General features: G+C 45.8%; 1 pseudogene; it reads right to left on the bottom strand.

Moving 5' to 3' along the window:
• Positions 1–16,870: 16,870 nt before the first annotated feature.
• Positions 16,871–25,193, bottom strand: part of LOC131922600 (serum amyloid A-5 protein-like) — a 174,502-nt pseudogene continuing 166,179 nt past the window's right edge.

The following is a 25,193-nucleotide window of genomic DNA, read 5'->3' as shown; positions in this document are numbered from 1 at the left end:
CATGTGGAGAGAACTCAGGGAGTGGACAGGACAGCTAACCCACATTGCTTGAGGGGGGCCTTAGAGCCGACCTACCATTAGAGTTGAACCGAGACTGCAGGGACTTTGCGTAGCCAACAGGACTAGAGTTGCTCTTCTGTGAGGAAAAAAAAAGTAGTTGCAGAGTTAGATCTCTTCATGTGGGTTCAGGTGCCCAGAAGAAAAGGACAAGCCTCCTGAGTCCTCAGCAGGTTTCATAGCAGGTGATACAGCCTGCCAGCTGACCCCACACCCTGCCTGGCAGATAGGAGTGTGGTGAGGGGGTCCTAGGGGAAACCCCTGAACACTCTGGTGCTTGCTCCTCATCTTGGTATTTTGGAAGGATGGAATAGCCCATATCATCAGAGTTTGAAGGGTACTGGCAGTGTGCCAGACAGATGTTCTATTCCTCTCTGCCACTTGGTCACTCGGGTTGGAAACTTTGGCTAGGTGAAGGTAGGCAAACCCTTCCTCAGGGAGCAGTGGGTGCAGCTGCTCCTCTTTCTGGTAATAACCTCCACTGCAGAGGGGGCTCATGAGGAGGTGAAATTCCTCTCAGGAGCAGCCATGCACACCATTTCTGCAGAGACCCCCAGGTCAACAGAGAATGTTAGCGTGATTAGGAGTACGTCAGACTCTGCCGAGGCCCTGGTGATACTCCCTCCCTATAGCAATCCCATCCCCCAGTCCTGAGGCGGGGAGCCATGGTGGAAAGACACCTCCAAGTCACTTGCATGGGAGGACCCTCTGGTCCTCACTCCTCCAAGTGTCCCAACAGCCAACTAGCCTGTAATGTGGGAGGTCACATTAAAGCAGACCTGTCACTGCAGTTGAAACAGGACTGCAGGGACTTCCAATGGCCAACAGTGACCCAGTGCTAAGGACAGAGAGGAGAATTTTACCTTCACAGTCAAACCAGGGTTGGGAAAACAAAGGCACTTTGTGGTGAAGCCTCCTAAACCAGCACTCTAAACTGGCTGTGTTTAGGCAGCATGTGTCAGTTTTCCGACTATGTTCCTTTGCACTTGGGACATCTGTACCACATCCTCTTCCCCCAGGGCTCACAGACCACTGCATAAGAGGAGAGAGAAGGACTGCAAGAGGCAGACATGACTACAGGGAAGTTGTTTTCCAGACACAGCCCCTGCTCACACGTGTAGACTCATAGCACAGCAATCGTGACAGTGCACAGCATCTGCACAAGCTCAGGCCAGACCGCATCCCAGCATGGAGAAGGGAGATGGGCACAAAGTCCCAGCCCTAGCCAAGGAACTATTGACAATTGATAGCTGCTGGGAGAGGGAGAGTGGGTTTTCTTTAAGGGTTCAGGCCTAGCAAGTTAGCCATGCTGTGGTGAAAGACCACACTTTCACCAAGTAGAAAAATTAGATTGGTAGATTAAAAAATCTACGAGAACACAAAGGTGGGTGGGTAGAGAAGGCAGAGTAGACCTGGGAGAAGTCGGGAGAGAATTATCATGTCTGCTATTGCTGTAATAAACACCGTGGCTGGGGTAGCTGGAATGAAAATGGTCCCATAGGCTCAAACACTTGAATGCTTGGTCCACAGTTGCTAGAACTGTTTGGGGAGTGTTAGGAGATATGGCTTCGTTGAAAGAAGTGTGTCACTAGGGTTGGGCTTTGAGATTTCAAAAGCCCACACACCACACCCTGTGAGTGTGCTCTCTCTCTCTCTCTCTCTCTCTCTCTCTCTCTCTCTCCTCTCCCTTCCCCTCTCCCCTCCCCCTCCCCCTCCCCCTCCTTCTCCCTCCCTCTCCCTCCCTCTCAACCTCCATCTTGACCTCTCTCTCTCTGCCTCGTGGTTGTTATCTTAACATGTAAGCTCTCGGCTACTGCTCCAGCACCATGCCTGTCAGCCTGCTGCCATGCTCCCTGCCATGGTGGACTCACCCTCTGAACTATAAACCAGCCTCCAATTAAATGCTTTCTTCTCTAAGTTGTCTTGATCACGATGTCTTGTCACAACAATAGAAAAGTTACTAAGGCAATGACCAAAAGTAACTTGTGGTGGAAAGAGTTTACATGGCTTGTGGGTCACATAGAGTCCATCATCAGGGGAAACCAAGGCAGGAACTCAAGGCAATAACCTGGAATCAGAGGCCATGGAGGGATGCTGCTTACCCTCTTATTCTCCATGGCTTGCTCAGCCCCATTTTCTTTTGTTTGTTTGGTTGGTTTTTTTGTTTTTGTTTTTTGAGACTGGGCTTCTCTGTGTAGACCTGGCTGTCCTGGAACTCACTCTGTACACCACATTGGCCTTGAACTCAGAGATCTGCCTTCCTCTGCCTCCAGAGTGCTGGGATTAAATGTGTGCAGCACCACTGCCCTTCTCAGCTCCATTTTCTTATAAAATGCGTTACCAACTACCAAAGGGCAGCACTGTCCCAGTGGCCTAGGACCTCCCATACCAATCATTAATCAAGAAAATGCCCAATAAGGCAGGGCAAGATGACCCACACTTTTAATCCCAGAATTCCAGAAAATATTTGTGAGTTTGGAGACAACTTAGTCTACATAGCCAGTCCCATGCCAACCAGGGCTGCATAGTGAGAACCTGCTTTGAAAGAGAAAAAGTGTGTGTGTGTGTGTGTGTGTGTGTGTGTGTGTGTGTGTGTGTGAGAGAGAGAGAGAGAGAGAGAGAGAGAGAGAGAGAGAGAGAGAGAGAGAGAGAAAGCACTCACTGGGAGTGGTGTGTGGGCTTTTGAAGGGAGGGAGGGAGGCAGGGACAGAGGGAGAGAGGGAGGGAGAGAGGGAGGGAAGGAGAGGGAAGGGGAGAAGGAGAGGGAGAGGGAGACAGAGAGACAGAGATTTCTCGATAGAGGCTTCTCTTTCCTGGTACCTCTAGCTTATGTCAAGTTGACAAAAGGCTAACCAGGAGGAGGGTGAAAGTAATAAAGTACTTTATTGGAAATTCTCAAAGAAATAAAAAAAGGGAGGGAAAAAGAGAACTAAGTTCCAGTCTGCTCATCTAACTTTGCCAGGCATGCTTTTATACACAGGCATGCACGCGTGTGCGCGCGCAAACACACACACACACACACACACACACACACACACACACACGCGCGCGCGCGCGCGCGCACCTTGCTCTCCCAGTGCCTGTAGCATTAGGACTTTTTCAGACATGGACTTTGAGATCAGGGAGAGGGGATTTGGATGGCACCCCTCGGGTCACTGTTTCACTCTTTCAGCAACACTTGGCTGCTGTTAGCTAGGCTGAGCACTCTGACTGGGAAATCTGCCCCAACCTGAGGTACCTCCCCTTCACTTCCCTGGAGGCTCTCTGCTCTTATTCCCTCTGCGTTCTGCTCTAGGAGGCTGGCCTGCACAGATGCCCTGACTCCACTCTGTGTCCCTTCTAATTTAGTTTGGCCAGTGGGGAGCCCTTGCAGGAGCTTGGGAGGAGGGAAGAGAGAGAGATTTAATGATTTGTTCATATAACTCCTTCAAAGAGGGGTCACCAAAACCCAGTTTGTCCCTCATCCAAAGGTCCTAACTCATTAATGCCTCTCTGCAAAGATTTCTGCCTTTGCCTGTCTATCATTCCCCTTCGCTCTTCCCTGTCTGCCACATTGCGTACAGGGACCACCTGTCTTTAGGGTTTTGATGAGATACTGACTACCAACTCACAGTAATTTCTGCTTTAATAAATGGGCTGCCTGGCCTCATTTCTCTACACTGTCGGCACCTTGTCACCCCTTGAGGAACACTGCTGTTGCCACCTTGTCTGACTGGGTTCTTTCCTGACAGAATCCCGACAGAGACAAAAGCCTCTGTGATGTGGATGTCTCCCCTACAAGTCCACATGTTAGAAATTTCATCCCCAACTTCAGCCGGCAGTGGGTTTTGGAGGTTTAGAGGTAAGTAAGGATCAGAAAAGGTCATAAAGATGGGACCCCCATGATGACTTTAATGTCTTTGTGATAAGAGGAAGGGACCTGATCTACCAGACCTGATCTGTCACTCAGTGTGGTGTTCTCAGAGGGGATGAGATACAAGACCCTCACCAGGGATCAGATTCCATCCTTGGACTTCCCAGCCTGTAGCATCATGAGGTAAATACACTTCTACATTTTATAAAGTTTCCAGAGGGTAATATTATATACAGCAACAGAAGCACACTAAGATTTACTTACTTAAACTAGATTTATTTCATTGTTTATTTTTACGTGCCCATCTGAGATCATACCATGGTGTCATCCACATTTATGGAGGGCCTTTCCCTCTTCTTCTCTGGAAACTTCCTTAGAGACACATTTAAAACTGTGCCTCACTAATGCCTGAAACAGGTTCATTTTCTCCTTTGTTATTATTTTATTTTTAATTACATGGATGTGGGAGCACACATGAATGCAGCTTCCCACTGAGGTCAGAGAGGAAGCCAGATCCTCTGGAGCTGGAATCACAGGTGTTCTGAGCCTCCCAATGTGGTGCTGGGAACCAAACTCAGGTCTTCTGGAAGAGCAACACACTACATTCTTAAGCACTGAGCCATCTCTCCAGGCCCCAGCATTTTTTATTGGTGGCCAGTGTATGTGTGGCACACACCACCACACAGCTGTGGAGATCAAATGGTATCTAGTGGGGTCAGTTCTCCTCTTCCACCTGTACATGGGCTCTGGGGATTGACCTCAGGCTGTGAGACTTGTGTGCCAGGAATCTTCATCTGCTCATCCATCCAACCTGCTCCTCTTCTCCTTTTCTCTTCTTCTTTTTAAAGTAATATTTTATGAAATCTTTGAGAATTTCACAGAATTTATTTGATCATATTCAACCCCCAGCTTCTCCCAGATCCACTTCCCACCTCCCTGTGCACCCATCTCCAAGCTCTCTCTCTTTTTAAAGTCACCAAGACCTGTTTGTGTCCTCAAATCTGGGATGTGTGTTCTTCCACCTGCCATGGTTCACACCCTCAGAGAAAACTGACTGCCCCCTCCCCCTTGAAAGCTACTCCCTCCTGTTGTGCCTTCCTGATCCCTCCCCTCTGTGGGAATTCTAACTGAAACACAAATTCAGAGATAACATCCACAGAAGAGATAAAGCATGTGATGTTTGCCTTTCTGAGACCAGGTTAGGTCACTTGGGATGATTGTTTACAGCCCATCATTTACCTGAAATGTTTTTGTTTTTGAGGCATTGTCTCGACTTTCAAAGGTTGATCTACAACTCCCTATGTACCCACGGATGACTTTGAACTTCTGATCTTCCTGCCTGCACCTTGTAAGAGACACTAAACCCAATTTATGAAGTGCTGGGAATAGAACCCAGGGCATCACACATCTTGGCCAGACTTTACCAAAGGAACTGATGTACCCCCAGTACCTTAAAAATTCATATTTAAACATTATTTTAATGTGAGGGATACATATGTATCCGTGTGTGTGTGCGTGCGTGCACATGAGCGCAGGTAGAGTTACACATGTGTACACATGTAAATGAAAGACAGATGTTGATATCTGGTGTCTTCTTCTCTTTTTAAAGCAGAATCTCTCACTGTACCAGAAACTCACTCTTTGGGCTCGGATGGCTAGCTTCCAAACCCGGGGATCTGCACATCTCTGTCTCCCTCCTCAGCACCTGGGTTATAGATGCATGGCCAATGCTCAGCTTTTGTGTGGGTGCTGTGGGTCCAAAGTCAGGTCTATATGCTTGTGCAGAAGGTACTTTACAGGCTGAGCCCTCTTCACAGACCCTCCCCCAGGAATGTCAATACTGAGTCAAGTGGAACCACAATTAAGCATCACCATAACTGAACGTTTATTGTTTCTTCTCGGTAGCTAAAATGGAGAGCAAGCTTCATTTCATGCTTTGTCAAATCTCAAACATACATGTACTGATTATGAATTTCCTAAATTAGGATATTCCTTAAGTTTACTAATAACAAGACAGCATTGATGAAATTAGTCACACCTGTAGGAATAAATTATTTCCTTTCTTTTTGAACATACTCAAAAACAAGACAAAAACCATCTTAATAAGGCTACAACATTTTCATTGAGTATAAGGATCTGAATGATAAGAGACCATTATCTCAGTTTAATGGGAACCATGTTTATCTTGGCAGTGTGTACATAAGTGTACATCTTTAAGGATATGGTGTTTTGTCCTTTAAAGGAATACAGTGTGCCACTACTACATGGTATGTTTTCTGCTAATGCTCCCTGTGAGAAAACAGTATGTGTGTGTGTGTATGTGTGTGTGTGTGTGTGTGTGTGTGTGTGCGTGTGTGTGTGTGTGTGTATTAGAGAGAGTGTAAGAGAGACACAGAGACAGAGAAAGAGAGACAGAGAGACAGAGACAAGATCTGCTATATAGATATATCGCCCTGGCTGGCCTCAAACTTGCAGCCATACCCCTGTCTCTACTTCCTATGTGCTTCAATTTAAGAATATGTCACCACACTTAGTATCAAAATATTTATTAAGTTCTTCTGAGGCTTTTCATAGTTTACTTATACTTCATAATTTTCATTTCTGTGAGAGCTGCAAAGCATTGCTGAGAAAATCCAACCTGTTCTATGCCACAGTAAGACTTTCTCATCTGGGGCGGTGGTGGCACATGCCTTTAATCCCAGCACCCGGGAGGCAGAGGCAGGTGGATCTCTGTGAGTTCGAGGCCAGCCTGGGCTACCAAGTGAGTTCCAGGAAAGGCACAAAGCTACACAGAGAAACCCTGTCTCAAAAAAAGAAAAAAAAAAAACTAAAGACTTTCTCATCTGGCTAGAATTTGAGCATTGATTTTGGTGTAGAATTACAGATTCATCTCAAGGTGACTCATCACCATGTTCTGCAAATAAAACTTGAATGAAACATTCATACATTATACAGCTTCTAGACGCTTCTCCAAATGTGTTGACTTCTGCGGAATACACAGTTTCATTGTCTTCTTTCAGCTCATGTTTGTAGAGCATCTACTCGTGGCAGGAGTTAAAACAGGTACTGTGGGTACAAAGATGGCATACAGCAATACAGACATTTTTGCCCTTTCATTTTTTTTATATTTTCTCTGTAGGCACATAGACACATAGACCAATAGAGTGAAGTGTGCTGAATCCTAAATGTAGCAATCTGTAATAAAAGCAGGCGCAACTGACTCCCCCCACCAGGTCCCTAGTCCTCTATCCCAGAGGCTCCATCTGTCCTCTTCCCTTCTCTTTTCTTGAGCAACTGATGTTTCTACTCTGTTGGAGTTAGGCTTCCACCTAGGAGCCTGGCTTTGGCATAGCAGCTATTCAGTTAGGACCAGTATCACCCTCTCCATCCGTGCCTTTTTGTTCCTACAAACTATAGTGACATTCACGGGCAGAATGCCTTTGCATTGTGAGTAAATTAAAACATTCATTCCTGCTCAGTTCTGCTGTGCCTCATTTCCCTTCTAGAACAGTAAGTAAAATTTTGCTTAGAGCAAAAGACAATGAGAATAAAATTAAGAAATAGTGACATTATAGGCATTTTCTTTTAGATAAAATGGACCAACACTAGTTAGAACATGTGCTGAGGTAGGCACTGGTGTGTGTGTGTGTGTGTGTGTGTGTGTGTGTGTGTGTGTGTATTTGATTACAACACAGGATCTCACCTGTCCCAGGAAGGCCTTGAAATCGTTATATAGGCAGAGCTGGCCTTGAATATCTGGTCTGTCAGCCCCTATGTCTCCAGTGCTGGAATTGTAAGTAGGTACCGTCACCGGGTTTACATAATTCTGGGAATCCTTCTATGGATTCGTGCATGCTAAGCAAACATTCTGTCAACTGAGCTATATCCCTGGTCTCCAGTGCAGTGTCGAGGTTAGGATTTCAAAGGTTAGGATAAAGCTTTGTCGAGGTGGTGTACTTCTCTACATGAAGAGGTCACAGGGGACAAGGACTGAAATCAGACCATGCATAGGCCATAACTGATAAGGTAGAGTGGCATCACTACACAGAAAAGCCTGGGAACAACAAAAACATAAACAGAGAGGCCTTGGTATGACTAAAAGATGTTGGGGGTAAAGACACACATCTGATCTATATCAAGGAGGGATTGATGGACAGCTCAGAGTAAATTTCACTTGTGGAGGCGGCTGACATGGCTGACAACACTCTACTACCTCATGCCTGTTTGTCAGGGGAAGCTGGTGTGGCTAAAGGCTAGAGCAGATTTGGTGGGGTGGGGTGAGGGGCCTGCATGGTTTCAGGCTACTTCCTGGTGGTCACAGCTCCTCCTCTACTTATCTTCTGTGTGATACATAGCAATTCTTCCCAGAAAGTATTTCTGACATTTCCACATTTCCATCAACAAATTCCATCCACAAAGTATTTGGTGGGCATCTCTAGCTTCTCTGTGATTCCTTTGGACACCAGTGACATCCTGTCAAGGGGAGAGGGATGCGGCTCACAGCTTAGTCTCCTCAGTGCAGCCTGTGTAGCAGGCTCAGAACTTCTCAGGCAGGCCCTGGGGTCTGAAGTGATTAGGGTTTTTGCCACTTTGACCCCATTCCTCGGGTTTTCAGGTAGATTCCAGGCTTTCCAATCCATGGTCCTTCATTCCAAAATAATACCGGTTTAGGAGACCCTGAAAGTATTTCCTGCTGGTGCTGAATTCCTTGTCCATAATAGTTTTTTCTAAATTACATAAAATGCTTGTATTTTGGCAAGTTTTTTTACCTCACTGCCCTAACTTCCCTGGATGATACACTGCAAGCTGTAAGCTGAAATGAACCCTTTCTTCCCAAACTTGTTTTTGGTCATAACATTTTGTCATACCAGTAGAAACCCTAATAGGACATGGACACAGTTCCAAAAGGCCAGACTCCTAAAGGCCAAGGTCTTGTTCACAGTAGTTCCGTACAGGCTTCTAAAACACCCTGATGAAGAGAGACTCAAAGGAGGAAAGGGTTTATTTGGCTCACAGTTGTAGGTGACACTTCATGATTGCAGGGGAGTCACAGCAGTAGGAGTGTGAGACAGCTGGTCACACCACATCTGGTCAAGGGCAGAGAGAATGAGTGCAGCCATGCTGCCTGCTTGTCTCTGCTCTCCGTTAGCTTTCTTCACTCTTACACAGTTGGGGCCAGCACATGAAAGGGAACATCTCATTTTCTGGGTGGGTCTTCCCACCTCAGTCAACAATCAAGAAAACCTCCCCAGACAAGCCCATAAGCCAATCTAGTCTAGGCAATTCTTCAATTTAGACATCCAGCTCAGGTAATTCTAGGTTATGAAAACTTGACATTTCAAACTTACCAGCCCACCCAGCACACAGTAAGTCTGTATAAATATTTGCCAACTGAACACATGGAAGGACCTAACCGGGGGTTCTAAATATTTCCTCATGCGATGTATGGTTAAAATGACAAGTAGCAGCCAAGAAATGGTGCTAACACAACATTTAGGAGGCTGAGATGGGAGGCAAATGAGTTCTGAGATAGCCTTGGCTACAAAATGAGAACCTGTCTTAAAACAAATAAAAGGCAAAAAGCAGGCAGGTATTAAGGTGGTACATGCCTTTTAAATCCAGCACTCAGGAGGCAGAGGCAGGTGCATCACTGAGTTCAAGGCCAGCCTGGTCTATAGAGTGAACAAGTACCAGGTTAACCAGGGCTACACTAGAAACTCTTGTAAAGCAAAAAGGGCAAGTATCTCCACTTGTCTAAATGGTGAGGCACATGTATTGAAGCCATGAAATAAGGCTGGAAATAATCTCTCTCTCTCTCTCTCTCTCTCTCTCTCTCTCTCTCTCTCTCTCTCTCTCTCTCTCTCTCTCTCTCCTCCCTCCCTCCCTCCCTCCTCCTCCTCCTCCCTCCTCCCCCTTCTCTCCGCTGGAGTTCTAGGTAGCTGATGGGCTCAGGTTCTCATTGGCTTAGCTGATGCCCAGACACAGAAGAGGACAATCTACTTTGCTGAGTTCACCAATTCTAATGCTAATCCCACCCAGAAAGAATCCCACACACAAACTAGTGCTCAACCTAGACACATGGCTTCAGAATATAATCCATTTGGTGGACACCAGTTCCTTCACATTAAAACACCCTGGGACTTAGTTCAATCAAGGTACATTCTAGAGACTTGGAAAGACCTCGAACTGTTGGATGTTTGACTGGGTAGTTGGTTTGCTGGTGTACATGTGTACAGATGCTGCTGCAGTCATTTCTGTCCTCTTTCCTTCCTTTTTTCCCTCCTTCCTTCCTTCCCTCCTTCCTTCTTTCCTTCCTTTTTTCCTCCCTCCCTTTCTATCTTTACTTACTAATTTGTTTTTCTTCTACTTGTTTAAACTGCAAATGTCTGTTATTATTTATGGAAATGATAAACAAAAAAAGAGTTTTGAAGGGATGGGTGAGGGGACAGTGATGTGTACGTACTGTGGAACAAGCTCTGAAATTGCTGGAATAAAGACCAAATTGGAAAGGTAAGGAGATGGCGCATTAAGAATGGCCAGAAGATGCATATAGCCAAGGCACAATGTGCTAATTGCTGGGATTTTTTTTTCACCTGCAAATTCCAATGCAGAAGCTAAGCTCATGCTAGGAAACTTTTACAGCATTTGTCTTGGAAGCAGACACCCCTAGGACAGATTAGTGGGGAAAATGAATGACACACAGGACAGCTGTGTTTGATATAAGATGAATTATTTTTTAAGACGTCATGATGCCTAAGACATGGGTGAGGGTGCTGGTTTCAGAACTATGGTGAAATCTTTTCATGGAACCAGTCCACAGCAGCAGCCAGTGCAATTAGACCAACACAGAGAGCTTCGGATGGACCATGAACTGTGCTTGGACAGAACACTGGGAAAGCAGCCTTAGAGCACCAAGGACTGTCAGTGATGCTGGCAGGGTTACATGGTAAGATGGACTAGTGAGATCATGTTACCAGGGAGAGGATCCAGGGAGGCTGGTTCTGGTCACTGAATGAAGGCTGTGCACTGAAAGCCAATCCTAGAGAGGGAGCCTAGGAATTGAATATTCAGAACTCTGGACAGAGGCAGCAGCCTCCCCCCCCCCCCCCCCCCGCTTCACAAGTTGGGGGCTCCATCGAGTGGCTGATACCCAGAAGCCAGGATGAAACCCTCCCCAAAGATCAAGTAGACTGTAAGGTGAATCATGGGGATGCCTTGCTGGTTTTCTCCAACAGGGCTCAGTCTACTCTTCAAAGCAGTTAGGAGAGAAGTGTGAAGTTGTCAAGGTGTGCAGAAAAGAGAAATGTTGGTTAACGTGGACAGATATGGATGTAACATGTTTTTTGAAATAGCTCTAATAAAAAGTGCTTATAATCAAGAATTTGTTTTCAGAGATGACACCACCATGGCTCAGTGGTGTATTGCTTGCTTCGCACATGTGAGGTCCTGAGTGATTTAAAACTATACAAAACAAACAAAACAAAAGACTGTACATAAGTACCTTCAGGCAACTCTGCCCTCAGAGATCCTTAAATACAGGACAGTGGGTTCAAGTTTCACCCTAAGGAATGGGATCCATGTGTCAGAGAGCCACAGTCAACCCATTCCTTCTGTCATGATCATTACCCACCCAAGGAAGGATGCTGTTGCCCAGGAAGAAGAAACAATCTATGTCAAAGTCCATTTCTCTGAAAGAGATGTGGAGCGTCTACAGAGAGCCTAAGAGAGTCTGTAGGAGTCATTCAAGGACAAACACCCAGAGCATAGCAGCCCTCAGCCAGTGCTATGATTACTCCAGCTCTCTATTTCAGAACTCCATCAGTGTACTTTCTGGAAATTGGTCCACCCCTAGAAAAGATGAAGGGTGGCTTATGGGGGGAATTCTAGGATGGGTGGCTTAGTTTGGAAGAAGGCCATGGGTCACAGCAATCCAGCTCCAGGCAACAAAAACCTGAACATTGTCCCTATGGTAGCCTGCCATGCTTATCTCCAAGAGAAATCCCTATTACAAAACACCAGAGAACCTGTCCAGGAGAGGCCTTGACCCTGAGTTCCCATCATAGATCATTTGCAAAGTGGATTTGCAAAGAGCATGGTCCTGAGGTGACTGGTCACTTGGTTCCTTGGGTCCTAAACCTACAGTGACTTCAGCTATGCACTGAATTGATACTGTAGAAGACATTCAGTGTCCTGGAAAAGGAGAGGTAATGAATAAAGGAAAGGGTGGGATGCAACAGGCCCATTTATGTTCACTCACAGTCCCATTGTGAAACTACGGATTTGTGAAATCCTAGGAAACAACCTAGGAAATTGTGCCTCAACAGATCCATGCAACAGTTCACCTGCCACCTCACAATTTCCTCCACTGGAGGGTTCACCTGCACTCGTACATTGACTAAAGAATGTTGTGGGTGTCCACCAGAGAAGACTACCAGACACAGGTCTAAGTAGAAAGTCTTTATTAAAGAAGGAGTGTTGGTGCACACTTTTAATATCAGCACTTGGAAGGCAGACCAGGTGGATCTCAGTAAGGTTGTGGACAACCTAGTCTTCATAGTGAGTTCCAGAGCTATACAGTGAGACCCTTTCTTGATAGTAAGAACCTGTCTCATGAAAAACCAAAAGCCAAGAAAATGTCTTTAGTAGCTAGATGGTGACCACATTTGGTGTTTTGGAATCCCATTGAAGCTCCAAACCTTTCTCAGGGTCATGACAAATACCATGTTCTGGGTCAACACACTTCAGTTATTTAACAAGAACAGTAGTTAGCTAGAGGCAGAACTGCAGAAACCAAAAGGTAAGGTTAGTACATTTAGAGACTGTCCCAGAACTTTGATGAATTAGGTCTTTGTTTTCGATTTGGTAGGTGATGCTGTCAATGTGCTGAGTTTTTATGGCCTGAATGGTGCTTTCATCATGGAGATAGTTGTGCCAAGTTTGGTCTGGGAGCCTGTTACAAGACAGGAATGTGTTCTGAGAGATGCAGATTTTTAGTTACTTTCTGTTTCAATAACAAATATTTTAAACAAAGAAACTTCTTGAAGAAAAAATTATTTTTAGTTATAATTCCAGAGGAATAAGAATCCATCATTCAGATGGATGGCAGAGGTGTGGGTGAGCCAGTTCCAATGTTGTGTGCATGGGAGAGCTGTCCCCATTACTCATCTGTCACATACTGGCAGGGGTTGAGGAAAGATGTCCCCACCTTATACCCATCAACACCTGAGGTTCGTGGAACAGATTGCCCTGAGGTCATAATAGTGGGAGAGCTGTTCCTGCCCCCTCATCACCTGCAGCACTCAGGAGAGTGGCCCCTATACCTCACCTGGGCAACACAGTAGAGCTGGTCCTGAAGATGTAGGTGTGGGAGAACTGACCCTGAGGAAAAAAAAAAGCTGGAGAACTGGCCTTGGCCATTGTTCCGTGTTGCAAGGGGTGAACTAGCCAGGACAGTGCTGAAGAGCTCCCCCTGGTGGGAAAGACAGGGAAGAGCTGGCAGTCTGACCAACCCTGGAACTACCCAGGCCCAGAACCAGGGTTGGCCAAGCCCAACATCAAGCCCAACAACCACCCCTACAGGGACGGGGGTCGACAATCTGGCAGATGCAGGGCTGCAGGATCTCCAGGAGACAGAGTAGAAACGGATATCCGGGAAGAATCCCAGTGATGGCCCAGTGTCAAGGATGTAGCAGAGACCAGGGACCTTGAACCAGACGAACAATTCTTTATGATGAACACCCTCATGTAAAAACGTATGGATAAAGGGTTTACTTCATGACTCACTGTGTCACAATGCAGCTTCCATGACTAGATTTTCACTTTATTCCATTTCCCCCTTTTTTCTCTAAAATTTTATTTTATTTTGTTTTGGTGGGAGAGGGAGATGGGTGGGGTTTGGAGGCATGATGTGAAAGACGTGAAGAATAAAGAAAGCTTAAAAAAATTTCATCATTCTGGGGAGACATGGCAGCTAGTGGAAAGCATGGCAGCGGGAGGAGGCAGCTCAAACCCAAGCAGGAAACAGAGAGAACAAGAAGTGGAATGAGACCTTAAACACTCAACGCCCAGTCCCAGGGACATACTTCTCTGTCCTTCCTCTAGCCTTGCTCTATTGCTAATATACAGAAAATGAGAGAGCCTTTGATAGGATTCAGTGTTTTGTGTCCAGGGGTGCCCCAATGTCTCGGCACCTTGTCAACCCTTGGGGAACACTGCTGTTGCCACCTTGTCTGACTGGGTTCTTTCCTGACAGAATCCCGACAGAGACAGAAGCCTCTGTGATGTGGATGTCTCCCCAGAAGTCCACACATTAGAAATTTCATCCCCAGCTTCAGCCGGCAGTGGGTTTTGGAGGTTTAGAATTAAGTAGGGATCAGAAAAGGTCATAAAGATGGGACCCCATGATGGCTTTAATGTCTTTGTGAGAAGAGGAAGGGACTTGAGCTACCAGACCTGATCTGTCTCTCAGTATGATGTTCTCAGAGGGACTGAGATACAAGACTCTCACCAGGGACCAGATTCCATCCTTGGACTTCCCAGCCTGTAGCATCATGAGGTAAATACACTTCTACATTTTATAAAGTTTCCAGAGGGTAATATTATATACAGCAACAGAAGCACACTAAGATTTACTTACTTAAACTAGATTTATTTCATTGTTTATTTTTATGTGTGCCCATCTGAGATCATGCCATGGTGTCACCCATATTAAGGGTGAAACTTTCCCTCCTCTTCTCTGGAAACTTCCTTAGAGACACATTTAAAACTGCCTCACTAATGCCTGAAACAGGTTCATTTTCTCCTTTGTTATTATTTTATTTTTAATTACATGGATGTGGGAATGCAGCATCCCACTGAGGTCAGAGAGGAAGCCAGATCCTCTGGAGCTAGAATCACAGGTGGTTCTGAGCCTCCCAATGTGGTGCTGGGAACCAAACTCAGGTCTTCTGGAAGAGCAACACACTACATTCTTAAGCACTGAGCCATCTCTCCAGACCCCAGCATTTTTTATTGGTGGCCAGTGTATGTGTGGCACACACCACCACACAGCTGTGGAGGTCCAAGGGTATCTAGTGGGGTCAGTTCTCATCTTTCACCTGTACATGGGCTCTGGGGATTGACCTCAGGCTGTGAGACTTGTGTGCCAGGATTCTTCATCTGCTCATCCATCCAACCTGCTCCTCTTCTCCTTTTCTCTCCTTCTTTTTAAAGTAATGTTTTTATGAAATCTTTGAGAATTTCACAGAATTTATTTGACCATATTCACCCCCCAGCTTCTCCCAGATCCACCTCCCACCTCTCTGTGCACCCATCTCCATGCTCTCTCTCTTTTTAAAGTCACCAAGTCCCGTTTGTGTCCTCCAAATCTGGGATGTGTGTTCTTCCACCTACCATGGTTCACACCCTCAGAGAAAACTGACTCCCCACTCCCCCTTGAAACCTACCCCCACCTGTTGTGCCTTCCTGATCCCTCCCCTCTGTGAGAATTCTAACTGAAACACAAATTCAGAGATAACATCCACAAAAGAGATAAAGCATGTGATGTTTGCCTTTCTGAGACCAGGTTAGCTCACTTGGGATGATTGTTTACAGCTCCATCCATTTACCTGAAATGTTTTTGTTTCTGAGGCATTGTCTCAACTATCAAAGGCTGATCTACAACTCCCTATGTATCCAAGGATGACTTTGAACTTCTGATCCTCCTGCCTGCACTTTGTAAGAGACACTAAACCCAATTTATGAAGTGCTGGGAATAGAACCCAGGGTTTCATTCATATTGGTAAGCACTCTACCAACTTCTATACCCCTAGTACTTTAGAAATTACAATGCTGCTATTATTTTAATGTGAGGGATATATATCCATATGTATCCATATCTCTGTGTGTGTGTGTGTGTGTGTGTGTGTGTGTGTGTGTGTTTTATTGTGACACAGGGTCTCATTTATCCCAGGCTAGCCTTGACTTACTATATAGCCAGCACTGGTCTTGAACCTGGTCTGACAGCCCCTACTTCCCCAGTGCAAGGAATATAAATGTGCTCCATCACCAGGTTTACACAGTTCAAAGGATCCCCTAAGGGTTCATGAATGCTAAGCAAACACTCTGTCAACTGAGCTATATCCCTGGTCCCCAGTGCAGTGTCTAGGTTAGGATTCCTAAGGTTAAGATAAGGCTTTCTCAAAGTGATGTTCTTCTCTCTATGAAAAGGGGTCATAATGAAAAAGCCTTGAGTCAGACCCTGACATGATGGATAAAGCAGAGTGGCATACCTATACAGAAAAGCCTGGGGGGCTGGAGAGATGGCTCAGAGGTTAAGAGCACTGCTTGCTCTTCCAGAAGTCCTGAGTTCAATTTCCAGCAACCACGTTGTGGCTCACAACCATCTGTAATGAGATCTGGTGCCCTCTTCTGGCCTGCAGTCATATATGCAGACATATATAATAAATAAATCTAGAAAGAAACGAACGAAAGGAAGGAAGGAAGGAAGGAAGGAAGGAAGGAAGGAAGGAAGAAAGAGAGAAAAAGAAAAAGAAAAAGAGAAGGAGGGAGAGAAAGAGGGAGGGAGGGAAGAAGTGAGAGAAATGTGTATTTGAGACAGAGGAGCAAAATGGCAGTGGCTGAGGCAGAATTCACCACGGCAATTTTCCCACAGTTGTGTCGCTGTCCACAGAGGCAGAGAAATATCAGACTAATGCAGCGAGAGAAGAGAAATTTCTGGAACAGTAGGCACAGAGGGTAGTGGTCACAATATGGAAAGGTCTAAAAACAGTATCTCTGTAACTTCAGGGACTTGAATAGTCACATGAGCCTGAATGGGGAATGGGGCAGTCATCAGAGCTATCTCTCTATGTAACTTCTGAGAATATCAGTCCTAAGCCTAAATATTCTATTCCGGACTGTGTTTAGTATTGACCCTTTATACCACACAACTCCACCCACTAAAACACAATGACAGGAAACTTCATCTCTTATGAATTTATTACATGTGCACTGTATGCCCTCCACACCCACAGTGGACACAAAAGTGAAGAACCCCATGTCCTGACCCCAGAGCCCGCAGCACAGCCTCCTGAGGCAGTAAGGAGGATGCTCAGTATTTGGCAGGCAGTCTTGCAGGTCCGTAGTGACTGGGGTCCTTTCCACTGCGGCCCCATCTGTTCGCTTCCTGGTCAGCCATGGAATCCTCATGTCCATGGCCCATGAGACTGTGAATGCCCTCTCTTGCATCACTAGGAGAAGCAGACATGGAGGAGATCTATCACCAAGCTTCATCGCCACAGCTGACACCCCCAGTTCTCTCATTTGCGTGGAATGGCTTTAGGAGGAAACCAGGAAGGGCCAGGAAAGAGGGCCTGAAACAGTGACCCTGCCAAGCCCAGCAATGCTTAGGCCAGTCTGGCCACCCTACACTGAATGACCATCACCAGACAGGCAGGGATGAATCATTCCCTGTCTGCATTTGGAAACAGGCCTATCAAGCATGAGCTGAGTGCTGACTCTGCCCACAGCCCAGGATCCACACTGAGCATGAATGGAGGAAGTAACTGCATGAGCAGGAGGGGGAGGGGCCACAGATTGGCATGACCTTCTCTGGGGCTCATCTGCCCCTGGTCTCCTAGCACAGTCAATACCTTCTACCCAGGCCCAGTGTCCCAACAGTCTGTGTTTACCTGATGACTTCAGGAGCCTAGACTCTCCCATGACCCCTTTGGGCAGCATCATAGTTCCCTCTAGCATGGAAGTATTTGTCTGAATCTTTCCAGTTGGCCTCCTTCATGTCAGAGTAGGCTTGTCACATGTCCCCAGCCCCTGGGTGGGAAAGACAACATGAGAGGATGACAGGGATGGAAAAACTCATGGCTTGAGCCTGTGGTCAGAGCAGCCTGAGACATGGTAGAGAAGAACATTTTCTAACCCTAGCTGGCCTCTCCAGGTTACTACTGAGAGTTCTTAGAAGGTGCTCCTGTGAGAGCTGGTGCCGCAATCTCCCCTCCCCCATGGGAGAGATGGCCCTGCCTCTGGCAAGGGAGAGCTGGCCCAGATGGCATGGCTTAGGAGTGCTGGCTCTGACCCTTCCCTAAGGGGGTGGTCCCAGTGGCCCAGACTGACCAGCTCATCTACCATCCAGACCCACCTGCCGGGCCTTGGGTTGGCCCACCCTAGTAGCTGCCCCATCTATGACCTGCTGGAGAGCACAAGGGCACTGGTCCTTCAGAACAATGACTGCAGGATCTCCATGACTCGGGGCAACAACAGGATGACCAGGAGGAGTTTCAGTGGGGGCCCAGGGTTGATGGTGTACCAGATCAGAAGCCATGAACCAGACCAATGACTCATTACAGTGAATAATTGGTAGGTGGGGCTGACTGGACAAAAGGGGTATACTTCGTGACACACTGCAGCTCCCGATACCACTAGGATGAAGGAGGACGTGTTGAAAGACGGAGGAGTGAGGTGGGTTTTTTGTTTTGCTTTGTTTTGAATTAATTTTGGGAGAGCATACTGCAGGGGTGATGGTGGGTATGGAGGGACTGGGAGGTGAGAGGGATTGGGGGGCACGATGTGAAATTTCCAAAGAATTGATAAAGAAAAGTTTTTTAAAACTAATGAATTAAAAATCCTTAAAAACAAGACAGTCCACCTGTGATGTGTTAGTGTGAGAAACACTGTGTACATGTGAGCTGCCTCTTTTTACACAATGGGAATGTGGAACAGAAAGACGGGAGCTATCATCACAGAACAGAACTTCTCAGCCTTGGCTCTATTGCTGTGTTGGGTCCCTCGTTTCCAGGGCTGATCTGAGCACTGAATATGTTTCCAGCATCCGTCTCTCCTCCCAACAGCACAACCCCCTAGTAGTCATCTAATGTACCTTCAGAAATTGAAAATGTCCCGAGCCACTGTCACATTAACCTTAATCCACAATGAGTGTTCGAGAATGAATTTGAGTTTCTGAGGGACTTCCAAATGCAGAAGACACAGGAAAGGGGGAGAAAGGCTGAACATGGGGAGCACTTCTGTACTGATTTCTAAGCAATCCATCTCAACAGTGTGCATGCACATCACTGTAAACAGGCACTTCTAGTCCTTCTAAACAGACTGTGCAGTGGGGTGGATGCTTGAGGAGGAGCTAGAGCCACAGTCCTCAGTGGTGGCTGTAGGTTCAGTCACATAGGGATTTACTGAAAGCTGCCATGACAGCCACACCCAAGATCAGTTCCTGAGACTCTAAGAGGACACAGGCTTCAGTAGCATTGAAGTCTACTGGGGATTTCACATGCTCCTAAGAAGTTCACATGGGAGACAGCAAGAAGGCACATCAACCAGGCTAGACTGGTCTCAGGCTCAGCCAAGTTCAAACACAGCTCTGCCACCTGCTGTGTTCAGACCATTACAGTCACTAGTACAAGATTTATATTTATATGGCACCCTACAAAAACCCAAAAAAGTACATACCAAGGCAGTGGGAAAAAGCTTTGAAATAGTTGGCTGAACTCCACAAGCCATACTTCATCCATCAGCCTTACCTCGGTAAGCCTCACCAGTAAATGAAAACCAACTGCTGACCCCCAGGGCCAGGGAGCAGAAAATGAGGCCAGTGAGAAGCTTCATCCTGAAGAAATCAAAAGAGAATCTAGGAGACACACGCAAATTTGTACCTTCCCCTTAAACATCTGTAATCCAGGAAGAAGCTAGTTGTCCATTCCCACTGCAACTCACTAGAATTCCAGTGGGACACCTAGGTGACCTTGCAACAGGACCTTCCTCAAAATCACAAGCCTTCAGTTATGATCCCATCAGCCCTGAACCAAGTCTGTCTGGGAGGACAGCAAGACATCACTGATGGAGGAAGAGAGACATCGAGAGCAGATTGTCTCCCCCTACAGGAACCCACAATTCACTGAGAGGCATTTCCCACATGTCCCTGAAGCACAGCACAAACTTCACACCATATATATTTAGAACACAAAGATATATATTTAGGCATTTCCCACATGTCCCTGAAGCACAGCACAAACTTCACACCATATATATTTAGAACACACCATATATATTTAGAACACAAAGATTAAAAGGAAATCACACTCTGGGACAGAAGAGCAGAAGTGTTTGTGTAGGTCAGTCCATGGAGTCATCTCTCACCTGAGTCCTGGAGAGTAGGTGATAGTCTGTGGCTGTCAGGGAGAGGATGCTGCTATTTATGTTGAGATTCCCCATTGAGGCCAATGGCATGTGTGCCTGGCTGGGTTCCTGGAGAAAGTCCCACCATGTCATTTCCCATGAAAGACTACAAAGGAATCTCCCTGGACTCCAGGATACTCTTTATTCACATGTCAGCTTAACCAGAGGACACAGGATAGTTTTGATTTTTTTTTTGATTGGCTGTTGGGTTAGGAAGGGTTCGCTGGGGTAAGGAGGTTCCTTAAGGTGTGCAGAGACAGGTGTCATCTATCCAGGATCTAGTTTTCCTTGCTGTTGGCCTATGTGGAACTTTGGTAGGTAAAGTCAGATGTCTTGAATCTCTGCTCCCTAACAATGCTCCCGTTTGTGATGGGGTGGGGACAGTTTTTCTAATGTTTGATCAGTCAGTCAATGCACATAGCCAGGTGGTAAAGGTGGTATATTTGAAGGCTGCCAGAATGATTGAAATGCAATAAAGTTGGTAGATTTCTTATGAGTATTCATTTATTCAGAAGTCATAATGGACATTGCTAATATATAGAAAATTATGATAGTTTGTGATTGAAATTATTACTTTATGTGTCCATGGGTCCCCCACTGTGTGGGAACCTATGAGCCTGAGTTAGAGCAAACCTCACAGACATACCCACTTGCAGCGAGTAGCCTGCAGTCTGGAGAGTCAACCTGGCAGCAGAGTTCAGGAGCTGTAGGGCCTGAGAATTTTCCCCTCTTCAGCAAAGATCACAACATGTTAATTTCTCAAACACAATATCCAGAATTAAGACAGTAAACAGCAGAAAGAATTTTAAGCCACAGCTGGTAATCTGTGAATCAGGGAAAAAACCCAGGTGGCTGCAGAGTATGATCCAATTGGTGGACACCATTTCCCACCCACTGAAACCACCTGGATTTAGGGGGTCTTGAACTTTTGGTTATTTGATGATTGGATAATGGCTTGTGGATGTACATTTGTTCAGAATGATGCTGCAGTCCTTTCTTTCTTTCCTTCCATCTTTCTTTCTTTCTTTTTTGTCTTTTTTCTTACAAATGTCTATTATTATTTGTGGAAATGATCATCAAATTACAAGAGTTTTGAAGGGATGGATGAGGAGACAATGATGTATACGTACTGTGAAGCAGACTCTGATGTGGCTAAAGACCAGAATAGAGAGGTAAGGAGATGGTGCATTGTGAATGGTCAGAAGATGCACAATTGCTGGGTTTGTTTTTTTTTTTTTTTCATTGTCAACTTCCAGTGCAGAAGCTAAGCTCATGCTAGGAAACTTGGAAGCAGGCACCCAGTAGGATGGATTAGTGGGGAAAACGAATGACACAAAGGCCAGATATGTTCGATATGAGAGGAATTGTTTTTGAAGATGTCAGGATCCCTATGAGTACATTTGAATGGGTGAGGGTGCTGATTCAGAACTGCAGGGAGAGGTTTTGATAGAACCAGTCTATAGCAGCAGCCAGTGCTGTTGGTCCAGCACAGAGAGCTTTGGATGGACCATAAATCATGCTCTGGCAGAACACTAGGAAAGCTGCATGTAGAGCAACAAGGACTGTCAGTGATGCTGGCATGGTTAGCATGGTAAGGTGGACTAGTGAGATCTTGTTAGCAGAGGGAAGATCCTAGGAGGCTGATACTGGTCACTGAATGAAGGCTGTGCACTGAAAGCCAATTTAGTGAGGGAACCTGGGAATTGAATATTCAGAACTCTGGACAGAGGCAGCAGCCTCCCCTCTTTGCTAGTTGGGGACTCTGTGGAGTGGCTGATACCCAGAAGCCAGGATGACACTCTCTCCTAAAGACCAAGTAGACTGCAAGGTGAATCATGGGGATGCTTTGCTGGTTTTACCAACAGGCTTCAATCTATTGAAAAAAAGAGGAAGAAGAGAGATGAGAGAGAGGGAGGTAGAGGGAGAGAGGGAGAGGAAGAGAGAGATAGAAAGGGAGGGAGGCAGAGAAGGAGAGAGAAAGGGAGAAACAGAGGGAGAGAGAGAGGGAGAGAGACGGGGGAGGGAATGGAGGGTCAAGAGTGAAAAAAACTAAAAAGTCTGACTAGTAGGGATAGATATGTCTATCATATATTTTTGAGACATTTCATAAAAAGTGTTTATAAACAAGATTTTCTTTTTAGAGATAACATACAGCACGCAAAAGTGAATGTGGGGCTAGGAATGTGGCTCATTGGTATAGTACTTGCTCACATGTGTGAAGTCCTGAGTAGTTTGAAACAATGCAATATAAACAAAACGAAAGCACACACATTAGGAATTGCAGACTAATTCTGAACTTGGAAAACCTTAAATACAGGACAGAGCGTTCGAGTTTCACCCGAAGGAATGGGATCCGTGTGTCAGAGAGTCACAGTCAACCCATTCCTTCCATCATGAGCAGGACCCCTTCTGGGAAGAATGCTGTTACACAGGAAGAAGAAACTATGTCCAGATCCATTTCTCTGAAAGAGCCTGTAGAGAGTCTACAGAGAGCCTAAGAGTCTGTAGGAGTCATTCAAGGACCAGCACCCAGAACATAGCAGCCCTCAGCCAGCACTCTGCCTACTCCAGCTCTACCTCAGAACTCCCTAAGAAGACTTTCTGGAAATTGGCCCATCCATTAAAAAAATGAATGGCTTACAGGAATTCTAGGGTGGGTGGCTTAGTTTAGAAAAGGGCCATGGTTCACAGCAATCCAGCTTCAGGCAACAAATCCTGGACATTGTCCCTTTGGTACCCTGTCATGCTTCTCCGTATGTGAAAGCCCTGTTACAAAATACCACAGGATCTGTCCAGGAGAGGCCTTGAACCTGAGTTCCCATCATAGATCTTAAAATCCAGCACCTTGGGCTTGGAAACAGCATGGTCCAGAGGGGAAGAGTCACCTTGGGTTCCAGGACCTAGAGTGACTTCAGCTATGCCCCATAGTGAAACTGGGAGACCCTCAAAGTCCTGGTGTAGAGGGGATAGTGTCTAAGAAAAAGCGTAGGGTGGAGTGGCCCCAGTGATGTTCAGTAGCATTTCTGCTGTTTTCACAGCCAACAAAGTGTGCATCAAGGGGTCCATGCCTCTGTACTCCTGGGCCTTCTGAATTTGCACCAGTGGCGTGTTCACCTACATACATGCACTGCTTAAAGACAGGGATGTGCTCTGAGAGATGTAGAATCTTAGTTACTCTTCTATTGCCAAGACAAAAATACCATAACTTAGAAACGTACAAAAGAATGATTTTGTACTTATGGTTTCAAAGGAATGAGAATCCATCATGGCGGGGAGACATGGCAGGAAGTAACAGGAAGTTCAAAGGCAGGCAGGAAGCAGAGAGTAAACAGCAAATAAGATATAAAAACTCAAAACCCACCCCCAGTGACATACTTTCTATAGTAAGGTTCCAACTCTCAAAGGACCCACAATTGTCCTAACAGCTCTACCATCTTGGTTACTTATGGAGGGCATAGTTCCTCAATATCACAGTATGGCAGAAGGCACCCAGGTCATTGTGTGCACATGCACCTGCACACAGCTAGACAATACAGGCTAACTCACCCATGTTGTCTCCAGGTACGACAAAGAAATAGTGAGTATCAGGTATATGAGGCTGTTGCTGCACAACAGGGAAGACTCTTGTACACTAACGTGGTTAACCAAAAGAAGTGCGTTGGAGTAAGTACAAACCAGGATTGGAGATATTCTTTACCATAATCAAAGCCTGTATAGAATTCTGTGTGCTGTGGTTTCATGTGAATGGCAACACAGTAGTTTTCCATACAGCAGTGCCATCCACATGTGAGCAGTACCTTGGTATATGGCAATCCCAAGGCTATTTTGTCAGCAACAGGAGTTCTTCTGCTCCATTATACTTTCATGGGTGTCAGTGACTAAGGTGTTGGGTTTTATCCCATGGCTGTTTAATCATAGGACAAGCATTCACTGGGTCTTTTATTTAACAGTCACTGAAGCAGATGTTGGACAGACAGTGGAGGCCAAGTCCAGCCTATGATTTCATGAATGTGAGACTTATAATGAGGGGATGGTGATGCATGCTTAAGACAACTCTCCTAGATATTTAATAACAAAATGGGTAATAAATAGAAAAATATATGAAGGAGTGTATATATAAAAGTTCAGTTAAGGAACTATTAAAGCAGAGGATACATACAGCCTAAGATTGCTATCTCCCATGAAGAAAAAACAAGAAATAAAATAATTCAGAACAGGGGCTTAGCAGTCAATTCCACTGTCCATTTCCTTCCCCCTTCTTGGCAGCAAGCAGCCCATTACAGCCATGAGGGACAGAGGGAAGTGTGTCCTTCTTGAGCCTCTTCTCACAAGTCACACGTGTGCTGGTCTAAAGGACATGGTGAAGGGAATAGACTCCTAGCTCTGTGGAGATGTGTCCCTTCCAAAGCTGGCACCCACAGTGAAGGGTAAATCCTTTTGACCTGGTGAGTGAGAAGTACCCAGGAGCATCAGAAGAAACCAGCAGGCCCTGTGTGTACAACTCTGCACTTCTCTCTTCTCCACAGTCTTCCTGCCTTCTGCGGCCTGCTGAGCTTTATGTGATGGAAAGAATCAGGGCAAAGGACACCACAGAGAGAGGGAAGATTCAGTCTCCACCCTACTGTCTGCAACAGTGACTGGAATCTGGAGTCTACCTGCAGTGTGGGCCAGCAGATAACTGCATCCTATACACAAATTGCTGGTGCTCTCCTCTGAGAACATTTGTGAAAGGGATAGTGCGTTACAGAGTGCTCAAACCAAATTGTTCCATGAAACCATAAAAATTGGTTCAAATAAAAACTCATTTCTAGACATAGTTTTTTTTTTTTTTTGGTTCTTTCAAGACAGGGTTTCTCTGTGTAGCCTTGGCTGTCCTGGAACTTGCACTGTAGAATACCACCAGTGCCAGGCTACAGATACAAATTATCAAATCATTTTTGAAGCTTTGTTAAAAGTCAAAGGATCAAGAATAACTCCATCCTATGCACCCAAACTAAACCTTCTGTACCTGGATCCCGGCACCCACCTAGGCTGGAGAAATGGCTCAGCAGTTAAGTGCACTGGCTGCTGTTCCAGAGGATTTGGGTTCAGTTAGCAGCAC

This window comes from Peromyscus eremicus, chromosome 1, assembly GCF_949786415.1.
Source record: "Peromyscus eremicus chromosome 1, PerEre_H2_v1, whole genome shotgun sequence".
NCBI lineage: Eukaryota > Metazoa > Chordata > Mammalia > Rodentia > Cricetidae > Peromyscus > Peromyscus eremicus.
This window is presented reverse-complemented; position numbering and strand designations above follow the sequence as displayed.